The sequence below is a fragment of the Callorhinus ursinus genome, unplaced genomic scaffold (assembly GCF_003265705.2).
Source record: "Callorhinus ursinus isolate GAN/ISIS: 27379988/994484 unplaced genomic scaffold, GSC_fseal_2.0 scaffold12, whole genome shotgun sequence".
Lineage (NCBI taxonomy): Eukaryota > Metazoa > Chordata > Mammalia > Carnivora > Otariidae > Callorhinus > Callorhinus ursinus.
In genome coordinates, this window is record NW_027397074.1 from 2,187,556 (window position 1) to 2,211,243 (window position 23,688).

Below are 23,688 nucleotides of genomic sequence, written 5' to 3' on the forward strand. Positions count from 1 at the left end.
TGAAGATTTGTACATCCTTTATACTGTTCTGTGTGATCTAATATTTTCCCAGCAATATCGTAATCAGACCAATAGAAACTATTTCAATTAAAAAAAAACTTTTTAAAAGTGGAGTGTCCCTCTTGCTACTTTTTCAACATTAGACTGAAATCCTAAAGAGTCCTTATGTGTCTGAGAGCCCTACACTTGAATTTGGGATGTGCTTTCAGAATTAGCTAGGAGGGCATCTAGACGTTTGAAAGTATCAGTCAGGTGTTAGGGTTGAGGACAACCAAGTGCCAGTTAAGTGTTTAACAAGGCGCTCGCCTCCCCCCCTCCCCCAGTCTCCCAAGAACGAGCGCCCTGGTTTGTCACGTTCGCAGATCTCTGTATAAATAGTTCCCCCCCTCCCGCCCCGCCCCGCACCAGATTCAAGTTACCATTGAGTTCAACCTGCCCAGCAGGGAAGGGTGTGCAGGAGGGAAAGGCTCTCACCTGTGGCTATGAGCCGCCTCCAGCACATCACTGCTGGAGAGAGGCTGGTGAGCTGGGATTTTTGACTCCAATCCTCTGGCTTGATTTTCCTCTCCTGTCCCTTATCCTGGATCACCTGGCGAGCAGGCTCAAAGAGGCGAAATTGGAGCGGGCAGCGGCCAGGTAAGTGTGGAAGCACCAAGAAGTCAGCTGCATTGCCCTCGCTGCCCGCGGAAAGGGTGGGGGGTGAGTGTTATCCACCTGCCTGTTGCAGACACGAGCCTCCATTTTGGCTTTTAAAAACGGACGAGTTAGAGCGATTTCCGCCTCCCTTTCCTCGCTCCTAAGCTTTAGCACCTCGAGGGCCTGTTGCGGGCACAGTTGTGTATAGGGACTTAGGAAGCAGAGGTGTAGGTTGATGAATCAAAGCCAACAGGAGAACCACCTGTATTCAATTCCAGGAAAGTCTGTCTGCTCAGAATCTGTCTCAGTAGCTCCTTTTTTATTGTTATGTAAGCCTCCCAGAGCTCACGACTGGGTTCTGGCCCTGCTTAAACTTTGGTGCTTTTTTGTTTCGAAAGAAAAGGAAAACAGACTAAAGTCAGGTTGCCTGTGCCCTTCAAACTGTTAAAGCAGGAGAAAAATTAGGAGCAGTTCCCCCTCTCCCTGCATCCCTCTTTATTGCCACCCAGTACCCACCCCCCTCCTCATGGAAATCTCCATTTGCACTGACTTTGCACCCTTGGGGACATCCTCTCCATGGAGAAGCATAAGCATCATCTTTTTTTTTTGCTGGAAAAATCAAGATCAAGCCCTGTCCCCCCTCCCCCAACCATCTGGATTCCCTCCCTGAGTGGGACACAGTGCATTTGTTCCTCCTGCTCACTGTCCTCCTTGCTACTGTGCGTTCTGCATGGGGCCAAAAGGTGGGAGAGAAAAAGGTCCCTGGTCACAAAACAGAGGTGGGGAAAGGGTAGCCAGGACTCTGATGATTTCCACATGAGGAAACCACAGTGGAAAAAAGTGTCTTTGGTTGACTTCTGGGGAGTTACTGCTTTAGGATGAACACCACCCTTGAAAGAAAGCTTTGCATTTTGCAACACCCAGACTACACATACTTATTTTTTTAAAAAGATTTTATTTATTTGAGTGAGAGAGGGGTGGGGGAGGAGCAGAGGGAGAGGAACAAGCAAGCTCCATGCCCAGTGTGGAGCACCACCTGGGGCTTGATCTCAGGACCTTGCAATCATGACCTGAGCTGAAACCAAGAGTCGGATGCTTAACTGACTGAGCCCCCCAGGCGCCCCCCCAGATTACATTTAAAAATATTTTATTTGGGCCAGTAACAGTTGGTGTTAATTTTGGTAGCTTTTTACAGTTAATTTTTCATTAAGAGCTTTGTTTTTTAAGGGAAGCATGTATGCAAAGTTGATAGGTTGCTAAACATGTACATGCATTTATGTAAGTAGCAACATTTTTATCTACGCACATATTATACACCAGTATGAATATGTTTATATAGAAATGATTTTTTTTCCTGATTTTTAATTTAGAATTGAATAAATTCATCATCACTCAATGAGGTGAGGGGAGTCAAAATGTTTTTGTGGTTTAAAAGTGGAATTCTAGAGAACAGCTGTATTTCCTTGATAGAAGCAGTAGGACCATTTCTGAAATGTTATGACAAAAATAACAGAGTAAATTCAGAACCAGTAGTTCTCATCCTACTTTCCTCCTGAGCATGCAGGGAAAGTATGACACCACCCCTCCGAAGAGGGGGTCACCATGATAAGGGACCCTCAGGGGCTGGTGCATGGACTGGGCATGGTAGTCCTGCTAGTGAAGCTTAGTAGAATAAGATGGGGTGAAGAGAAAGGGGGGTATTAGAACTTAATTTATCCTAAACTGGAGAAACATTTATTAATACTGTATATGTGGATTGATAGGTGTACATGAAAATAATTATAAGTAAGTATGGATATACTAATTTAAGACCCTATTTATTGAGGGCCTACTATGTACATCAGTGGACCAAATGGCAGACGAGGTGCCATACAGCTTACATTCTAGTTGGGTGGAAATGGGAGGAAAGAGAGAATGAAGTTTATTGGATGGTGATAAGATATGGAGGACAATCCCTCAGGATAAAGGGGATTATTCTAGGTGGAAAAGGTCAGGGAAAGCCTTTCTCATAATGGAATGAATTTGTGCAGAGATGTCAAAAACAGGGACCACACCATGAATGTATGGGGGGTCCGGGAGAGCAGCGCAGGCAGAGGAAGCAGCAAAAGCAAAGGCCTTGCCCTGGGGCATGCTTGCTACATTCAAGGTCTAGCAGGGAGGCCAAGGTGGCTGGAGCTGGGGCGGGGGTGGGGTGGTGCAGAGAGCTGTGTGGTAGAAGCTGAGGTCAGGGGAGTAGCTAGCTCCAGATTATGTCTTCATGTTGGCCTTTAGACCACGGCTGGACTTTGGCTTTTGCTTTGAGTAGAGGGGAGGTCAGTGGAGGGCCTGGAGAGAAGAGTGACCTCATGTGACTTACACTGAAAAAGAACTGGGTCTACCCTGTTGAGAATAGACAGCGAGGGTGGTGAAGTGGAAAGACCAGCTAGTTCACTAGCTACAGGAGCTGGTGTCCTCGTTTAAATGAGGCCAAGGTCAGTAGCTGTAGAGATGGTAGGAAGTAGCCGATGCTGCATATGTTTTTAAGGTGGTGCCAGTAGGTGGAGCCAGGACTTGGTGAGGCAAGCAAGACAGTGTGGGTGCAGAATGTAAGAAGGGACTCACTTGGAGACATGTCATGATGTAGGTAAGAGACCAGTCGGTTCATCCGAGCACACAGTTCATTCCTAGTAACTAGAGGGAAAGCAGAATGTAGGGCATAGAGTGGGTGTCTTGGCGGATGTGGGGTTGGAGGAAGTGGAGGTTTTCTTTAGACCACCGTGTTTTCTCAGTGAATTATAAAGCAAGGTCAACAACTGGGTGAGCCTAGGGAGAAATAGAAGTTTCAGGAGAGTGAAGAAGGGGTGAAAATAATCCCCTAGGATAGGAAAAGTGAATAAACCAATGGTATGTGGTAAGATTGTCAGGTGTTACTAAAAGCCCCCCTGAAGTTAGCCATTGTGGGGCTGGATTTGGGACTGCATGCTCACAATTACCGAGGCTGCTTGCTCAGAATGATTTAGCTACTTATTTATCTTACTGATAGGGAAGTCTGAAGACTGCAGCTCTGGACCATATAAGATCTACCAAACTGGCTTTAGGATCCATCCTTGAAAATTTAATTTTTAGAAATTTAACAATAACTGCCACACTGTGTGATAAACCAGGGCCCAGAATTATCATTTGAAAATCATTAGTCAGCATTAATGATATCTCTATACAGATTTGGGCTTCAGATAAAAATAAACCACAGGATCCCTGAACATACTGCCCTCTCAGTTGCTAGGACAGCCTTCTGAAAGCTTCTATAAATTTCCAGCAGCACTCATTTTCCTTTGGGACCAAGACGGGCTCAAAGTACCTCTGTCAGCGTATTTGCCACTGAGTCTTCCAAAGTGTCCAACAAAATGTACAATTAAGAATCACCACATTATTATATATGATTCAGCACTATTTTTAGGTTCCTGTGTATCGACTAAGAATGATTACAATCTGCCACTCTCAGGCATATAACCCCCCCATGACTAAATTTAATCTTACCTCAAGCCCCCTTTTCTGCTGACAGCAAAAATGTAACCCAGTCATTTCCAGTCAGATTCAGTCACTTCAGAGATTTCCCAGTTAATTCAGAGCACCGTCTCTCCCTGTCTCCCTGGAGTTCTGCCTATTTTCGGGAGCAGGGCAGGTGAGGGGAGGAGCTGAAGGCACCCACGGGAAGGAGTGTCAGATCCTGGATGCTTCTCTGTCCTCTCCAGTCTCTGCTGAGATGTAAGTTGTCTGTCTGGTCGTTGGTCGGCAGCCTCTGTTGTGCTGCAGAAACCAGGGGTCCCCTGGACACCAGTCTGTGTCATCCAAGCCACTCCCTCTGATGGCATCCTCACCTCATGGCCCCAGAGGGGCCTTCTCCTCCATCACCCCTCTTCCTGCCACTTTTGCAACCCTCCTGGAGGCATGGGAAACCTTGGGAAGTCTCGTCCCTCTGGGTCTAAGGGAGACTTAGAAAAGTCGCTGACACATTTGATGCCATTTCTGTCATTTGGCGGCTGCTCTGAGCGAAGACAAGGGTGACTCTAGGAAGCCTGCTGCCTCCCTGCGAGTGCCTGGGATGTGACTTAAACCTGTTGGGCTTCCCTTGGGTCCCCTCCCGTGGCTGTGCTGAGCAGAGGTGGGGCACAAGCTCCCAGTAACTAAACCTCTTCCATCCCTTATGCTAGACTAGCTTTAATTCCTTTGAAGCAGGAACACTGGATCTTCCTCAGTCAAGGAATCTTCCCAGCTTTTTTGCTTATGGCATAAACCTTGTGCACTGAGTCCTTTCCTTTTCAGATCTGAATAGACCCCCCAAAAGAACACACTCTTGCTATTGAACTCCTTGGCTTTCCAATCTGTTCAAGAGCTTATTTTAGAAATGAAGAGCCCAAATCTGTCTTTTGTTCTCCATGATCTGCCTTTCTTAGTGTCACTCAGCCCTATAATCTAGTTTCAGTGGTGGAAAGGCTATGGGGTAAAAATAAATTACTCCGAATTTAAACTAAATATTATTTTATTATATCTGCCCCTCTATAAAGGAGGACTGATTTCAGGGGCTTAAGAGGGTGGGAATTGACAGAGCAGAGTGGTTCTGAAGGCCAAGCAGGGAAAAGACAAAGGTCAGAACACTGGTTTCTAGCTCTATACCTGTTGTCATGTCGGAAATCTCTGAGATCCTTTTAACAAGACCCATTCCTGAGCCCCACACTTGGAACTGCTAATTCAGAAGGCATATTATATATATCTATATCTATATCTATATAGATATAGATATATCTCCAGATAGTCACACTGGTGATTCTGGTGTGTACCATTACTGGAAGCCATGGGTTAGGAAACACCTGTGGCTAGGGGACGCCTGGGTGGCTCAGTTGGTTAAGCGTCTGCCTTCGGCTCAGGTCATGATCTCAGGGTCCTGGGATGGAGCCCCACTTTGGGTTCCCTGCTCAGCGGGGAGTCTGCTTCTCCCTCTACATGCCGCTCCCTCTGCTTGTGTGCATGCACTCTCTCTCTCTCTGTCAAATAAATAAATAAAATCTTTTTTTTTTTTTTTAAGGATTTTATTTGAGAAAGAGAGAGTGAGAGAGCGAGCACGGGGTAGGGGTGGGGGTTGGAGAGCCAGAGGGAGAAGCTTATCTAGAACATTTTTATTTTGCAAAACTAAAACTCTATACCCATTGAACAATTCCCTATTCCTCCCTCCTTCCAACCCCTGGCACCTACCATTCTACTTTTCATCTTTATGAATTTGATATCTCTAGATACCTTATACAAGTGGATTACAGTATTTGTCTTTTTGTGACTGGCTCATTTAACAGCATAATATCCTCAAAGTTCATTTGTATTATGGCATGTGTCAGAATTTCCTTCCTTCTAACGACTGAATAATATTGCACTGTATGTATGCGCCACATTTGGTTTATTGATTCATCCATTGATGGACCTTTAGTTTGCTTCCACTTCTGGCTATTGTGAATAATGCTGCTATGAACATGGGTGTACAAATATTTCTTCAAGACTTTTAGTTCTTTTGGGTATATACCCATAAGTACTATTACTGGGTCATATGGTAATTCTATTTTTAATTTTTTGAGGAACTGTAACACTGTTTTGTGCAGTGGATGATTTTACATTCCTACCAACAGTGCACACGGGTTCCCTTTTCTCTACAACCTCAATGACAGTTATTACTTTCTGCTTTTTTTTTTTTTTTCCGTGATAGCAGCTTTCCTAATGGGTATGAGGTGATATCTCATTGTGGTTTTGATTTGCATTTCCCTAATGATTAGTGGTGTTGAACATCTCTTTATATACTTGTTGGTCATTTGTGTATCTTCTTTAGTCAAATGTCTATTCAGGTCCCCTGCCCATTTTTTAATTGGATTATTTACTTATTTTTTTAAAGATTTTATCTATTTATTTTAAGAGAATGAGATAGAGAGAGAGAGCATGACAGTGGGGAGGGTCAGAGGGAGAAGCAGTCTCCCTGCTGAGCAGGGAGCCCAATGCGGGACTCGATCCCAGGACTCCAGGATCATGACCTGAGCCGAAGGCAGTCGCTTAACCAACTGAGCCACCCAGGCGCCCCAGATTATTTTTTGTTTTGAGTTAGAGGAGTTCTTTATGTATTCTGGATATTAACCCCTTATCAGATATATGATTTACAAATATTTTCTTCTATTCTGAAGGTTGCCTTGTCACTGTTGATTGTATCCTTTGAAGTACAGCAGTTTTAAATTCTGATGTAGTGCAATTTCTTTTCACTTTTGTTGCCTGTTCTTTTGGTGTCCTATCTAAGAAATCATTGCCATATCCAATATAATAAAGTTTTTCTTCTACGTTTTCTTCTAAGAGTTTTATAGTCAAAGATCTTTGATGTGTTTTGAGTTAATTTTTTTATGTGGTATAAGGTAAGGATCCAAATTTCTTCTTTTGCATATGGATATCCAGTTTCCCCAACAACATTTATTGAAAAGACTATCCTTTCCTCCAGTGAATGGGGTTGGCACCCTTGTTAAAAATCATTTGACTGGATCTGTGATGTTTTGTATACAGATTTTAAAAACAGCTTTATTGAGATCTAACTCACATACCCTATAATTCGCCCACTTAAAGTATACAATTCAATGGCTTTTTAGTATAGTCGTTAAATACTGAATGGAGTTATGCACCCATCACCACAATCAGTTTTGAAATATTTTATCACCTCCAAAAGAAAACCCAGGCCCCTTGGCTGTTACCTTCTACCTACAAACCACCCCCGACCCCAGCCCTAGGCCGCCATTAATGTACCCTTTGTCACCATGGATTTACCTATTTTGGACATTTCCTACAAATGGAATCCTATAACATGTGGCCCTTTGTGGCTGCCTTCTTTCACTTGCCACAGCGTTTTCAAGTGTCCTCCACACCGTAGCACAATGAGTACCTCATTCCTTTTTTATACCTTGAATAACACTCCGTTGCATGGTTATGCCACATTTTATTTGTTCATCCATCTGTGATGGACATTTGGGTTTTTTCCACCTTTTGGCTGTGGTGAATAATAGGGCTATACAAGTTTGTGTATGAGTTTGTGCATGGACAAATGTTTTCATTCCTCTTGGGCATATTCCTAGCGGTGGAATTACTGAAGCATGTGATAACTCTATGCTTCTTATGTGGATTTTGAATATAAAAAATAACTGATTTCCAAAAGAATGAAGAACAATCTACTGAGAAAGTATGGTGAAGAAAATACTTCAACTGTGAGTCTCATAAGGTCAGTGATGACTAAAAGTGAGTAAGGTTCCAGGAACGATTAGTTACAAACTGTTTTAAAATTCACATCCAGCAATACTGGCTTATCAGGTTCACATTCCTAGGACATGGTATAATAGAGACTGAACTAGAGATGATGTGATATGAGAATTTCAGAGAAAGAAAGGAAATAACTGATGTGGGGAATTCCATAACAAAAATAAGGGAAATAAGAGTGCATGTATCATGATGAGCAGTGGGTGATGTGTGGAAGTGTTGAATCACTATATTGTACACCTGAAACTAATATAACACTGTGAACTATACTGGAATTAAAACAAGAATTAAAGGGGCGCCTGGGTGGCTCAGTTGGTTAAGCGACTGCCTTCGGCTCAGGTCATGATCCTGGAGTCCCGGGATCGAGTCCCACATCGGGCTTCCTGCTCAGCGGGGAGTCTGCTTCTCCCTCTGACCCTCTTCCCTCTAGTGCTTTCTATATCTCATTGCCTCTCTCTCTCAAATAAATAAATAAAATCTTTAAAAAAAAAAACAAAAAACAAGAATTAAAAAAATAGGGGTGCCAGGGTGGCTCAGTCGGTTGGGCATCTGCCTTCGGCTCAGGTCATGACCTTGGGGTCCTGGGATCAAGCCCCGCATTGGGCTCCTTGCTCAGCAGGGAGTCTGCTTCTCCCTCTGCTCTCCCTCTGCCCCTCCCTGCCACTCATGCTCTGTCTCTCTCTCTTAAATAAATAAATAAAAATGTTAAAAAAAAATTAAAAAAAATAAACTCCCAAATGCAAAACTAAAAAAAAAAAAAATGGGGAAATAAACTGAAAGGAATTGGTCAGCAGCTGCATATTGATCCCTTTACAGTGTGGGACGGTAAACTCTTCAACACTCAAGGGATCCCAGCAGGCATAAGAAAAAGGACCACTGCCTGATTCACAGACTCAAATGTTCACAGGGGTCAGGGAAGTAATTAATGCAAATTAGTGAATCGGATGGGCAGGGTGCAAGACTCTAGGGACTGGTGGGGAATGTGGTGCCCTCAAGAGCACAGGCTTATCTATAAGGCATTCAAATTCAGATTTTCTTAAAATAAGCCACTCAAAACATGTGAACCCCGGCCCTGGGCAACGAATCGTAACCCAGAAAATGAAGAAATGGGAAAGAGAGAAGAATGCATGAGAGAAAGGGTGAGGGAGAGGTAAGGGTTGAAGAGAAGAAAGCCAGGCTAGTTGATACAAATCCTAGAGAAGGCTGGTGGAGTGAGTACAGAAAAAGACTGGAATGGAACCCTACAAATTCCAGTGACACCTCGTTGTCTTATATTGCTATATTCACCACAAGGTGGGGCTCCCAGCAAATTGACTCCATGTAGGTTCCCCAAAGCCCTCTTCCAGGGTAGGGTGGGTTGAGTGGGGGAGAGGGTAGGAATGTTGCCACTTCCACTACTTCTAGGTCTGGAGGTAGATGTCTGACTTTGGAACCAATGCTTCTTGTTAAAATGTGGATTCTGATTCAGGAGGTCTGAGGTCAGGCCTGAGATCCTCCATTTCGGTAAGCTCCCAAGTGATGCTCATGCTCCTGATCCCCACAGAGCACACTTTGACCAGCAAGGTACTGAATAACTCTTGGATGAAAGAAGAGAGGGAAAACTACTACCTCAACATATTTAGAAAATAATAAGCAGTAAAGGATATGACACAATTAAGGATGTTTTCCCTTTCTAGACCAGGCCAATTTTTTTTGAGTTTTGTAATCATAATAAGATATGTCAAGATAGCAAGAGGCAGAGACCAGTGTTAAAGAGACCACTGCCCCTAGCAACCAAGTGTGGCTATATGCTATAGTTCTGGCCAGTGGGATGTGAGCAGTTTTTGGATTATGCCTTTAAACAGATGTTCCCTTCCCTTCTTTCTCTTCTCTCTGGCTGGACACACATAGTGGTGAGCTGTTTTGGACCATGTGGACAAGGGCAACAACAAAAAGATAGGGCTTAAACTTTGCAGAGCAAAACAGCCATACCAGCTCAGACATTTATACTAGAGAGAAATATAGTTCTAATTTTTTAAAGTCCTTGCTACTTTGGGTCTGTCAAGTGCAACTGATCTCATGCCATTAGTAGTATAAAGCCACACCACTGATTTCATTTATCACATTAGCCAAGGTTCCATTACAGTGAACAGAACTCATTCAGGCCAGTTTAGGAAGGGAATTATTAGTGGGAATTACGTGGCTTGTAGAAATGTTAAGAGTATGCTGAAGACCAGATGCTGTTAAGCTTTCAGAAATGACTTTGAAAACCACGCTGCGAATGGTGTCACCAGAACAGCTGCTGTTATCTTCCACACCGTAAAGCCATAGCTACAGAAACCTACTGTCCTGAGGAGGAGGCCACCACAAACAGGAAACGGTCCTTACCACTACAGGCTCGAGAACCAGACAGCCTCAGCGTGATCTGCACCAGTAAGATGATGGCCTGTGCCTGCCATATGACATTCATAAAGCTAGTGTCTCGCCTCTGCTAGTTCAGCGGCAGGCAGATTAATCACTTGGGACAACACGCCAACAGCAGAAGCCGCTGAGGCCTTTCTTCTGTCTTCCCAAACTTGCATAGATACCTCTGATTGGCCAAGTCTAAATCCCATTCAGAAGCCTCTCTTCTAGGGAATCTGGGAAATGCAGCTCTTAGCTTTTTAGGTTCTGTTGTTCAGGAGGGTACATCAAGAAGCACAGCAGGATGAGTATTGAGACCCAATCTACCTTATACACGTCTCCTCTCACTCCCTAAAGATGGTGCCTGTCAAAACTTATGAGTTCCACTAAAACCGTACTCCTGGGGATAATCATACTTTAGGTAGTAATGAAAATAAATAAATTATTCAACTCAAGAGCTGTACAAAGAACAAAATTAACTTAAAAAATAAAATGAATTAATGTTTTGGATAAAAGCCCACTTAGCTTTTAAAGCAGAATAATTAGGAAACAAATTTAAGAGCTTGTTCTCTAAAGGCACAACAAAATGAAAATATCTCCAGAAGATTAAGAAATGGAGAAAACCTAAATAACAGTCAGAATGATGAAATACAGAGGGAAAAATTTTAGACATGTCAAATATTTTAAATAGTACAATGAACCCACATGTACCTATCAGTCCATGTAAACAATTATCAACATATTGTCATTCTCGTTATTTATGCCTCTTTCTCTCTCCTCTATTCCCCACTTCTTTTTCCCTTGGAGTATTTTAGGAAAATTCATGCAACATAGCATTTTACCTATATACACTTCAGTATATATCCTTAACAATTAGGACTTTGAAATGTACACCTTAATTATGACATTGTTACATTGAACAAATTCATAATTTCTTAATATCATCTAATAACCAGTTGGTGTTCAACTTTCCCTGATGGTCTCAAACTTTTTTTTTAACAATTGTTTTATTTCAATCAGTATCTAAACAAGGTTCACACATTGCATTTAGTTATTCTGTTGCTCAAGCCTAAAATAGCTATTCCAGCCCTTTCCCCCCAACACTATTTATTTGTTAAAGAAACAAAGTTCTATGTCCACTGAGTTTTCCACATTCTTAATTTGGCTGCTTGCATCCTCATGAAAAAGACAATATTTAAAATGAGAAAATAGTAGATAAAATTCTGTGTTGATAAATTTGAAAATAAAAAGTTCTAAATTTTACTTGAAGGAGAAGTGTAAAATGTGAATATGTTCAGAAAAGACATTGGAAAAATTTAAAGAATTATCCCCAAAATGCCTCCATGTTCAGAAGTTTTTATAGGTACGTTGTTCCAAATATTCAGGGAGAAAATAATTTTTTAATTTTAAGCTCTTTGAGAGTATGGAGAGAAAATTATCATTAACATGATTCTGAAATTTGAGAAAACAGCATAAAGACAAAAACTTACCAATTTCTTATGAAATTATAAATGATATATACAAATTGAAAATTAGAAAAGAGAATAACAGCAAAATATTAAAGGAACCATATATGCAAAACAAATAAATTTTATTCAAACAATTTAGATATGGTTCAGTATTAGCATAATGTCTTCAAGGTTTATCCATGTGATAGGATTTCCTACTTTTTAAAAGATGAGTAATATTTTATTTTCTACCATATTCTATTGTATACCACATTTTCTTTATCCATTCATCCATTGTTGGACATTTCGGTTACTTCCTCCTCTTGACTATTGTGAATAATGCTGCAGTGAGCATGAGTGTGTGAATATCTCTTTGAGATGCTGCTTTGAGTTCTTTTGGAAAAGAAGTGTGCAGTGTTAAGAAGAAACCATGGGAGAAGATAGGAGACTGGAGAGGTCTGTATCTGGGCTGGCAGTGAAAGATCACTGATGAAAGGCAGGATGTTGGTCTTAGTTGTTTGTAGGTAAATGTCATTGGAATTAAATGTGTCTGAACTTGGAGGGTAGCATCACTCGTGCTCCCAATTTAAAAGAGGTGAGATGAAGGTGCTAATGAGGCATCAGGCTCCCCAAGAATATAGCAGAGTGAACAACACACACAAATGACAGCATCAAGTGATTGTGAATGAATTATCCATTAAGAGTTTCACACGGGCAAGAGGTGTTAATCTGGTTTTGGCAACGGGGAGAAAGATAATGTGGTCCCTGGAAGGAAATGCCCTGGGAGACACATTCCTGGGCAGAGCCCTGGTTAATTGGGACTCACGCAATCTTGTCCTGCAGAGAAGTCAACTCCCCACTTAGAACAAAGAGACATCATTCTGCCTCATGGTGTCTGTTGGGAAGAACCAGGGACCAGTGGGAAGCAAAGATGGGGTCAGAAATGTATGCTATAGGATGGTTGTGGTGTGTGGTGGTGGGGTGGAGTATCTTGTGGGCATCCCTTGGGGGCAAGACAAACCTCCCACACAAAACTTGGTTCCAGTGTCAAGACCAATGATGCCACATGCAGACCAAGAGGGTATGAAAGATTTATTATTCATTTGACGTGACTTTTTTGGGAGAGCAAGGCAAGCTCCCGAGTAGGTCTGAAAAGGGCTTGAGAGAGCAGAGAGTTGTGACTGGCTTGGGTTTATAATGGTTAGAAGATGAGGCTGAGGTGAGAAGTCCCTCCCCTCACACAGGCCAAGATTTGCTTCATCTGAACTTCCTCCCAGGGCCAAAGAAGGGAGCATATGAGTTTTACCAACTGCCCAGATGTGGGGCAAAAGGGGAAGGAGGAGTGGCAGGGCTTGAATGCTGTCAGCCATCAAATATCAAAAATGGTGTCAGGCTCTTTATTACAGAGTACCAGAGAGCACTGGTGAGCCTGGACCTTCAGAGTATTAAAAGCACAAGGCTGTTCGTCAGACATCTCCTTAATCCCTTAGAGGAGGTCGATAACCAGGGACTCTAGAGGCTGGGAACTCTGTAGCTCATGAGAATTGTTGGAACTTCTATAATTTTCCATGTTTTTCATTTATATTTCTGGTATGTTTGCTGTGAGGGTTATCAGAAAAATTTGCATAACAAAACGGGTCAGTAACCTCGCCATCACAGATGGTGTGTGCGGTGCTTGTGCGCGTGCGTGTGTGGTGCGTGCATGCGTGTGTATGTGCGTCGTCCATGGCTGACTGGTATTCAGAACCCATTTCTATCTCATTTTGGTATCTTGCAGTACTGCACAGGCTGGAAAGCAGAAAACTACATTTGCTTGGACTCTTCTGGATGTATTTTATTATATACATTTTGGTTTACATGTAGAAAGCAGAAGTGAAACAGAAGCCGTCTCCCTTCTGGTGTTTGGCTATTTTTCTACGGGTGGACAAGAGCGGAGATTTTTAGGGAGCCTGGGTGGCTCAGATGGTTGGGCGTCTGCCTGCGGCTCAGGTCATGATCCCGGGATCCTGGGATTGAGTCCCGCGTCGGGCTCCCTGCTGCTTGGGAGCCTGCTTCTCCCTCTGCTTCTCTCTCTCTCTCTCTCATGAATAAATAAATTTAAAAAATCTTAAAAAAAAAAAAGATGTTCCTAAGTTCTTCAAAGAGAGAAGGACGTTGATAAAAAAAAAAAAAAAAGAGCGGAGGTTTTTCTGAGGTGGGCTATGATGTGCAGCCTCTAGCTTCACGGGTGTGGAGAGGCAGTTGTAGTGTGGTGGCTGTAGCTTCGGTTCTTCCTTTCTGATCCCTGCATCGCAGCTACGGTGGTGAGCCATATGGTTCATGAAATCAATAGTTCCAGTATCTGCTTACTGATTGCTCACCATCCTGATGGTTGCAGAGCTAGTAGCTTGCCTGGCTGGTAAGTTCTGCGTTGTTCTGGGAGTTATTCCTGGAGGCTTAGCCTAGAGCCTGCTCCTCCAGCCATGCTACTTAACTTGTAAACATTCAATTCCCTTTAATAAATTCCTTTATTCATATTACTAGACTGGTTTCTCTTGAAACCTTGAGCCCTTATTGTCATTGTGTGTTTGTGTTAGCAAGGGGCGGGGTGGGGGACTGATTTGAGGGCAAGGGAAGTGTGGACATTATGTCAACTTCAAGCCTTATTTTGAAATGGAGTGTAGGGACCCCACAGGTGAGAGAGAATGGTGGTTATCTATGGAAAGAAACCTGGCTGATCCCAGGGATCTGAAGATCAGCTGGGACCCGAGAAGGTGCTCTGGTTTAGGGTGAAGGTGAGGGGGAAATGTCTTTAGGGCTCCCAGATATCTCCCTGTAAATCTCCTCACCTGGGAGTGATGAAGAGGATCTCAGGTGACTTTCCTTCATCAGTAGACGAAGGTGTTTATATTTTATTTCTTGCTCTGAGTATGTGTTGTTTTGCCTCTAAATATCTGGATGCTTATTCTCCGAAGTGGTTTTTGTATTTTTTGTGCAATCATAGCATACTTGAAAAACCTCTTTTTCTTTTTTCCTCCATAAAAGAAAGATAACTTGAGTATGGTCTCCATTCGAACTCATATAACTATCCCTGAATTTAGTAGAATGAAAATAAGATTTTCCAAGGGCAAACCTCATGACAATTTCTAAGATTTTTAAGGCTATAGTGACACCTTAATGCTGTCTCATACTAGGGCTAGCAGGGGAAGTAATTTTTGATTCAAACAAATACTTTCGAGGTGAGTTAAGCCTTAGGTCTCCTTGGGCCCCCACACCTATCTCTCCACTCCACCTTGGCCCTCATTCTCATGACACACATTGGAACTTGATTTCAAGGAACTGAACCACCTCTGTTGCCTTTACCTTGGACATATTATAAACGCCTTAGCAGGTGGCTTTGCCTTCTATTTCAACAAGAACCCTGAGGTTTCAGTTAGGAATTTCAATTTTTTGACCTCAACCAATAAACTTATTTATACTTACAACCTCTTTCACTTCTTTTATTGAGTTTCAGAAGAAGTTTGCTACTGAAATATAAATCACATCCGTATGATTTACCCACTTAAAGTGTACAATTCAGTGGTTTTTAATATATTCACAGAGTTGTGCAACCATCACCACAATTTTCAGAAATTTTCATCACCACAAAAAGAAAGTCCTTAGCTATCACCCCCCTGTTCTCCCCTTGTTCCAACCCTGGGAAACCACTGATTTACCTTCTTTCTCTATAAATTTGCCTATTCTGGCCATTTCATATAAATATGATCATGCAATGTGTGGCCCTGTGTGACTGGCTTCTTTCACTTAGCTTCATGTTTTCAAGGGTCATCCACGTTTTAATATTTATCAGTACTTTGTGCCTTTTTAATAGCTGAATAGTATTTTAGTATATGAATATACCTCATTTTTTATCCATTCATCACTTAATGGTCATTTGGATTACATCTACCTTATTACGAATAATGCTACTATGGACATTCATGCGTGAGGTTGTGTGTAGACGTGTGTTTTTACTTTTCTTGGGTATATACCTAAGAGTGGAATTGCTGGGTCATATGATAACTCTGTTTAACTGTTTGAGGAAGGGGCTATACTATTTTACATTTCCACCAGCAGTGTAGGAAGTTTCCAGTTTCTTCACTGCCTTGTCAACATTTGTTATTCTCTGATTATAGACATTATAATGGATATGAAACTATGATGTCTATAATTCTTAGTGCAATCAGAGTGTACTTGAAAACCTTTTACTCATTGTGGTTTTTCTCTGATGGGTAATGATATTGAGCATTTTTTCCTGTGCATATTGGCCATTTGTACTTCTTTTTTGGAGAAATGTCTGTTCAGATCCTTTGCCCTTTTAAAAATTGGGTTATCTAACATTGAATTATAAGAGTTCTTTATATATACAGATACAAGTCCTTTATCATATATATGGGAGTCATAGTTCTCTCTAGTGGAAACCCTGAACTGGGTTTAAAGCACTCATATCCACCTTGCTCACACTTGAAGCCCAGCCCTTTTTTTCTGCACCTTCAGAGATCAGTGGTGACTAACAGAGGAGAGCCTCAGCAAGTGTCTGGCCAAAGTTGTGAGACTTTGCATCTGACAGCAGATATGGAATGAGAGCAGGAGTGCCACAGCCTCTTAAGAGATGAGATGGATTTTTGTCAGGGAGGTGAGTTGAGTCACCAAACTGAGCATTGTGAAGGGGAAACTGGGTCATGGGGAATGGGAAATCAAAGTGAGGCAGAAAGGTTGGGGTACGGGATCGCAAGGACTGGGGAGCAGCCTCTTTATGAAAGCTGGTCTGGAAGTCTTTTTCTTTTTCTCACTTCACTGGGGAAGTGAAAGGGAATAGCCATGTTTGCTATTAATTTGATCTTGATTTGCCCCACACTATTGATGAGGGTGGGGTTGTCTAGACGCTGATACAGGGATAGAATTTGGGATGCAAAACATTTATTAAAGATCAACATCTGTGAAAGAAAGGGAGACAAAGCAAGATGAGCCAAAAGTGAGCTGCAGTGCAGGCCCAGGAAGGCCACATGGAAACCTTGTACCAAATATTGCTCATCAGAGCTGTTTCATGTCTGACCGAAAGGCCAAGATTTTATACCCCTACTTTAATTAGTCTCTGGTTCAGGCTGCTTGGGAATGGTGTGAGGTCAGGTGAGGAAACTCTCCGAAGTTGACTCAGACTCTGAAGACTATATCAGCTAGAGGTCATCTGTGGTTGGAATCCTGGCTCTTGGTCAGCAAGGGGAACTGGAGTATCTCAGTATCTCTTAATGCATCTTAACTATCCTATTTAGTGAATTGAATTTACCTACTTAATAGTCTAGAGTGGCAGGTATAAGTGAAGGCTGTTGGTCAGGCTGCCGCCTGTTCATTTCCTTGTAAACTTTTGTGGCAAATGAAGAACCAGCTGGAGGAGAGCCATCCTTCCCCCTGCATGGATTATGATGTGGAAGCTATCTTGTTCATGGGCAGGGAGAGTTGCCCCCACTGCTCAGATGGAGAGAACCTTTCTCTTCCCCTCTATGGTTTCTACAGACACTTTCACCCTCTTTGGAATGCAGCATGGAGGAAACATTCATTGTTCTCTCCATCCTTTTCTTGGCTCCTTCTCCTGTTTGCTTGCCAGACAGGGTCACTGCTCACATATGGTCTTATCTCCTGGTTCTTGCTCTCCTGCTCCTTGCCTCAAAGATGGGTAAGGGTCCTGGCAAGCAGACCGGGCAGGGTCTGGTTCCTTTCCCTGGCTGGGGGTGCAAGTTCAGTTCAGCCTCAAGCCCAAGCTGTTTTCTTCATTCCAGCTTTACCATTAATAAAGTTGATGCTTTGATCTCCATAGGTCATGATCTATGGAGAAAGGAGCTAGAAGCGATGAAGGGGTGAAGGACTGAGCTCCCCAAATGCCAAACAGTTTTTTTTTTTGCATATGGGGAGACCCCAGGTATAAAAGTCAGGTCGTTATTATTATTATTATTATTATTATTATTATTATTATTATTATTTTATCTCCACTATAGTGGTAAAGGCCTGGCCACACTGTTACACTTAGAACAAACCTAGAAGGTGTGTACAAATTCATTCCACCAGATGAGGAACCTCAGGCTCCCAGAGGTTACTTCATATTTAAGAAGAGGCTCTGTGAAACTCTGTGAAATCAGTCTATGCTTTCCAATCACTTTTTAACCCATCTCAAACATTCCCCTTAACCACTTCCCTGAAATTGTTCCTGCCAAGGTCGTTTTTGCTAACTCCACCAGATTGTCTTTACATCTTATAGCTGTTCAAACTTTTTACATCTTTGCAGCTTCTGACACTGTTTACTACTCATTTCTTCAAAAAATTCCCTTTTCTATTGGTTTCCATTGCAGCATGCTCATTATGGCGCTAACCATTCTGACCATGCCTTCTCTGTATCCTTACTGGTTTCTCACACTTCCAGTGTTCATTTTCCCCAATGGAATGTTTTTGATCTTTTGGGTAGGTAATGTGCTTTGGCTCTCTTATCGTGCATTTCAGACCAGCCTCCTTCTAACATGTGGAAGCCAGAATGCTAACCAAAGAACCCCTACCCCATAACAAAGCAAGTCAATAAAGCAAAACATTTTCCATATGCTGTAGAGTTCTGTTTGTAATTTAGGTTCTGCTGATCAAATAGATACACTTGTATAAGATTTGGATTTAGAGCTAATTTGAATGTAGAGAGTCAGGGCATGGAGGCATGTCTTTGCTGGTACAGATTTGAATGGTCATAATGTGTGTATTTTTGGAGCAAGTACCTGTAACAGTAGTTTCTCATGTGGTAGATGTTGTCCTGATTTTATAGATCTTTGATCATGTTTAAAGGCAGCAGCTTCTTTAGCTGCCCAGTTCTGCAGTGTGGCTCTGGATAGAGTCTTTTCCATTAGCCTTCCTAAGTAAGCTACTTAATATTCTGTAATGAATTCCTTTCCTCTTAAACTGGTCACAGTAAATTCTTTGATTTGTATATATTTTGTAAATAATGACTAATACAGTATTGGGTGTTTGGTTTTGTTTTAAATTCAATAGGCTATCCAGGGGCAATGTTAACCAGTACCGTAGATTTATTTCTCCTAATTTTGTATCTGTAGACCAGGCAACTCTATTAAGCTGCAGATTTATATTCCCAACTGCCGACTGGACATCTCTATCTAGAATGTCAAATGAAACCTCAAATTCAGTGTATCCAAAATTGAACTACACTCCCCCCACAATAATTTTTTTTGCTTCCTATCCAGGTTATAACCTAGAAGCCTTAGAGTCATCCTCTGTTCCTTTGCTGCCCTGATCATCAGCTTTCCATCAGCAACAAGACCTGTCAATTCCAATTTCTAAATATGCCTTGAACTCAGCCTCTTTCTCTCCATTCCCACTGCTTGTGTCTTAGTTCTTGTCTGGATTGTCTTCTCTCTCTTTTTCTTCACCCTCCCCCTTTTCTTCTTCTAGGCTTTAAAGTATGTATTGAAGATAATTGTGTTTTTGGTGTGATCTTATATTTTCACATGTCTGAAATTGGGATACATCCTACAGTTGTCAGTGTGTCCTACCTGAGGTCAGCCAGGAAGATGTTCCAACATAGTGATCATCATCTGCTTGCATAAACTTGATTGTTATTTGGGATAATATCACTGGACAACTGCAACTCCTTGGTGTTTTATTCAACAATCATTCAAAGACCATTTGAGGAAGGAAAACGAGTCCTGACTGTTGTATAATAAACTTTTATTGACACCTTCTGGTAAAATCAAGTCATGACAGAATCAAAAGCTACAGAATAGTTGTCAGCAACTTGGAAGAAAATCCAAAGACAATATTAAAGTAATAAGAGGCTTACTTAGGAAGGCAGAGTAAGCACTCTTTTAATAGATGCTGTTTGTTGCCAATACTCTGGATAGCACAGAGATCAATACTGTCTGGAAAAATACAGAGATCAACCACTTTGTGTCCAAGAGAACTTAGAAGAGTTAGACTGTAGAAGAAGCTTTAGAAATACTATTGCTAATTGATTTCATTTACATTTTCTTTTTTATGTATGTACAAGATATAAAAAATATATACAAAAAGCTCCAAATAGCTCTTTCAATCAATATAAAAGATTCTAAGCTGTGGGAGGGTATTTTGTCCTAATTTTTCAGGTTTTTTTCTTAGTGGTACTTAAAATAGTGCATCTTGGTACATTGAGATCCAGTGAAGTGTGGTAACTCTGTTATTTTTTTTTTTTGGTCTTTTTTAAGAATAAAAATCAGATTTCTTCTGGGCATGCACCCCTATTTCTGCCTCTTGGAGGCAGCTACTTGGAAATTTTTAAGATGCTTCTGGTGGTATATGCTTCTTTTTTCTAAGTGGCATCCTTATACTGCTTTCTTCTGATTTTTTTTTTCCAGTTCGACCTATCTGTTGAATTCTGATTATAGAAAATAAGTATTTCCTGCTCCCTTACCATATTTCACCCCTCAAGATGTCATACACATCCTCCTCACTTTTCCTCTCCCAATTTGGTTACATTTCTAGTTAGGTCAGTACTCGCCATTTACAATATTATGACTGTTGCCAGTATTCCCACCTGAGCCATGTAGTGTACCACTCACTTGCCTCCTTTCTTGTACAACTTTTTGTTTTAATCTCCCTCACTTTTGGTTTACTTTGATGTTTCACTATTTCATGTTTAAGCTGTCTGGAAAATCTATCTTTTCTCAATACATTCAGACACTCAGATATTCTATTTTATTTTGGGGGAGGATTTCTTGCAGTGTGATTTGTTTTGTTCTTTTCTGGCCTGGGTGCTCTCTGAGCCTGCATCCACTGTCATCCTAAAATTTCCATTCGCTAGGACCCTGTGGCTTCCCTATCACCTCTCTTCTATAAGATTTCTAATAACTGTGTGTCACTTGCCTCCCCCTTTCTTGGCTCACTCTTTTGTGGAGCACGTGTTCTGGTACCAGTCTCAGAATGGGTGCTAGAGAAGTAAATGTTTTGAGACCTTGGATGTCTTAAAATATCTCTAGTCTCTACTACTGGATTGATATTTTGTCTGAGTAAAGAACTCTAGGTTGAAGTAAATTTTCCTCCACATTTTGGGAGCATTGTCCATTCATTGCCTTTTTGCTATTAGTTTTGCAATATAAGCCTGATGTCTTCTTGATTCTAGATCACTTGAATGTACTTGTCCCCTATTTACTACCCTGAGGACTTTAGAGCTTCCTTTGTTCCTGGATTCTGAAACTTTGTGATGTTTTGCTGGGCCCTCTGTGGACACTCATAACTTGGAAGATTTTATCTTTAAATTTTGGGAATTATTTCATTGATACTTTCCTTTTTTCATTCTTGTTCTCTTTTTCTGGAACTCATATGATTGAAAGTTAGATCATCTATAGTCATCCTCTTTTGGTTTTACTTTCTAGAAAATTTCCTCAATTTTGTCATTCACCTGTTCTAATGAGTTTTATATTTCTTTCCTTTTTTCTTTTTTAAATATTTTATTTATTCATTTGACAGAGAGACACAGCAAGAGAGGGAACACAAGCAGGGGCAGAGGCAGAGGGAGAAGCAGGCTTCCCGCAGAGCAGGAGCCCAATGTGGGGCTCGATCCCAGGACCCTGGGATCATGACCTGAGCTGAAGGCAGATGCTTAATGATTGAGCCACCCAGGTGCCCTGAGTTTTATATTTCTAATACCATTTTTAAATTTCTTTTTTTTCTCTGAATGTCCCTCTCCATAGCCTTCTATCTCTGACTTTGAATGCATCATCATTTATGATGTTTTCCTAAAGATATCAGTTATATTAAGAAATTATTTTTCCTTAATTTGTGTTTCTTCCCACTTTGCTGTTGAGTTGTTGTGGTTTGTTTTGGATTCCATCTTTCACATTGGAGGCTTTCCGCAAATGTTTGGTGCTCTTTGACTGTCTGCCCATATTTGCAAGCAGGTACTAAAATCTGATTGGAGGCTCTGTGTGTAGAGGCTGGGCTTTTTGATGGAGGGTCATCAGGCAGGGCCCAGATCTTTTTACTGTGGGACTCTCAAATATCTCACTATCTAGATGTCTCGTCTCCCAGTCTGATCACTTTCCCCAGAGAGACATCTTCCAACAAAATAAAGCTTATGACACCACTTTTTCCTGACCCATTGGACATTTCTGCATAGGTGGCACTCTGTGTGTCCTTTACCAATTTCTTTTTATTTCCTTTACCAATTTCTGATGCAATATCTATAAAACCTAGGTGTTAATGTATAGAATACATCCTGAAACTGAATTTTTTGGTAGTAGCCCATATACTGACTAATATAAAGTAGGTACTTCCTTATTCCTATGTCCCCATTTCCTAGCAAAAATGTGTGTGCAAAAAATCCTCAATAAATATTTCTTGAATAAATATGCATCAGGCACTGTGTTAGCTTGTGGAGTGGGTGACATGGAGTGGAAGTGGGATTTAAAAAGTGGGCCAAAAGAGGCTGCTGGGAAGATGATAGAGTAGGAGGATGCTGGGCTCACCTCTTGCCATGTGGCCATCTAGAGAACACTCACAGCGGCATAAATAACCAGGAAAGTGGCCTGAAGACAGGCAGAAGAGGTTCTCCACAGCTGGACATGACGAGAGGCCACAGTGAAGCAGATCCACCCACTCTGAAAAGCTCTTGGCAAGATCCCATCAAAGTAGTGCCACAAGCCTGGCAGTATGCAAGCAGCCCAGACAAGCACCAACACCACTCCAAAGTGAGTCCTGCTCCAAGGAGAGGGGAAGATAACCACACACCAGTCTGACTGTGACCCCAGCAGTGGGCCTGCAGGCCCCATCCACCAATAAAAGCTTCTCAGGGGACAATACAGGGAAAATGCCCTGTAGTTTTATGCTACTTCATCTCTGGCAAACACCTGGTCTTACTCAACTCAAGCCCAATGCAGCCCTGGACTGGCCCACTAACACCACGGGCACCAGATTCTGCCCACAACAGGCAAAGAGAGCCATTGCCAGCTGGACTGAAGGCAAACACGTCCCAGCCACAACAGGAGGGTGAACACAACACACATAAGAGACACCCCCGAAGCACCATTTTATGGTGCAAAAGAGACCTTGCATTGTGCGTCACTACAGAACCTCTTCTTCATAAAGCCACTACTTTCAGGTGTGGGAGACGTAGCTGATTTTCCTAACACATAGAAACAGACACAGCAATAGACAATGTGAGGAGACAGAGGAATACGTCCCAAATGAAAGAGTGGAACAAAATCATAGCAAGAAACCTAAACAAAATGGAGATAAGTAATATGTCTGATAGTGAATTTATTATTTTTTTATTATGTTCTGTTAGTCACCATACATTACATCATTAATTTTTGATGTACTGTTCCATGATTCATTGTTTGTGCATAACACCCAGTGCTCCATTCAGTACGTGCCCTCCTTAATACCCATCACCAGGCTGACCCATCCTGCCACCCTCTAGAACCCTCAGTTTCCTTCTCAGAGTCCATAGTCTCTCATGGTTCATCTCCCCCTCCAATTCCCCCCCTTCATTTTTCTCTTCTTGCCATCTTCTTCTTCTTTTTTTTTAACATATAATGTATTATTTGTTTCAGAGGTAGAGGTCTGTGATTCAACAGTCTTACACAATTCACAGCACTCACCATAGCATATACCCTCCCCACTATCACCCAGCCACCCCATCCCTCCCACCCCCCACCACTCCAGCAAACCTGTTTGTTTCGTGAGATTAAGAATTCCTCATATCAGTGAGGTCATATGATACATGTCTCTCTCTGATTGACTTATTTCACTCAGCATAACACACTCCAGTTCCATCCACGTTGTTGCAAATGGCAAGATTTCATTCCTTTTGATGGCTGCATAATATTCCATTGTATACACACACACACACACACACACACACACACACACACACACACAC

The 23,688-nt window shown here is 41.8% G+C and overlaps 1 long non-coding RNA gene across 1 annotated transcript in view; it reads left to right on the plus strand.

The window, feature by feature from the left end:
* The first annotated feature begins 524 nt into the window (after positions 1-524).
* The window catches only part of LOC141373834 (uncharacterized), a 124,853-nt gene continuing 101,689 nt past the window's right edge, over positions 525-23,688 (plus strand). The window contains exon 1 of the long non-coding RNA XR_012380172.1: positions 525-636. This is a non-coding gene — a long non-coding RNA (uncharacterized lncRNA). The remainder of the gene's footprint in view (positions 637-23,688) is intronic.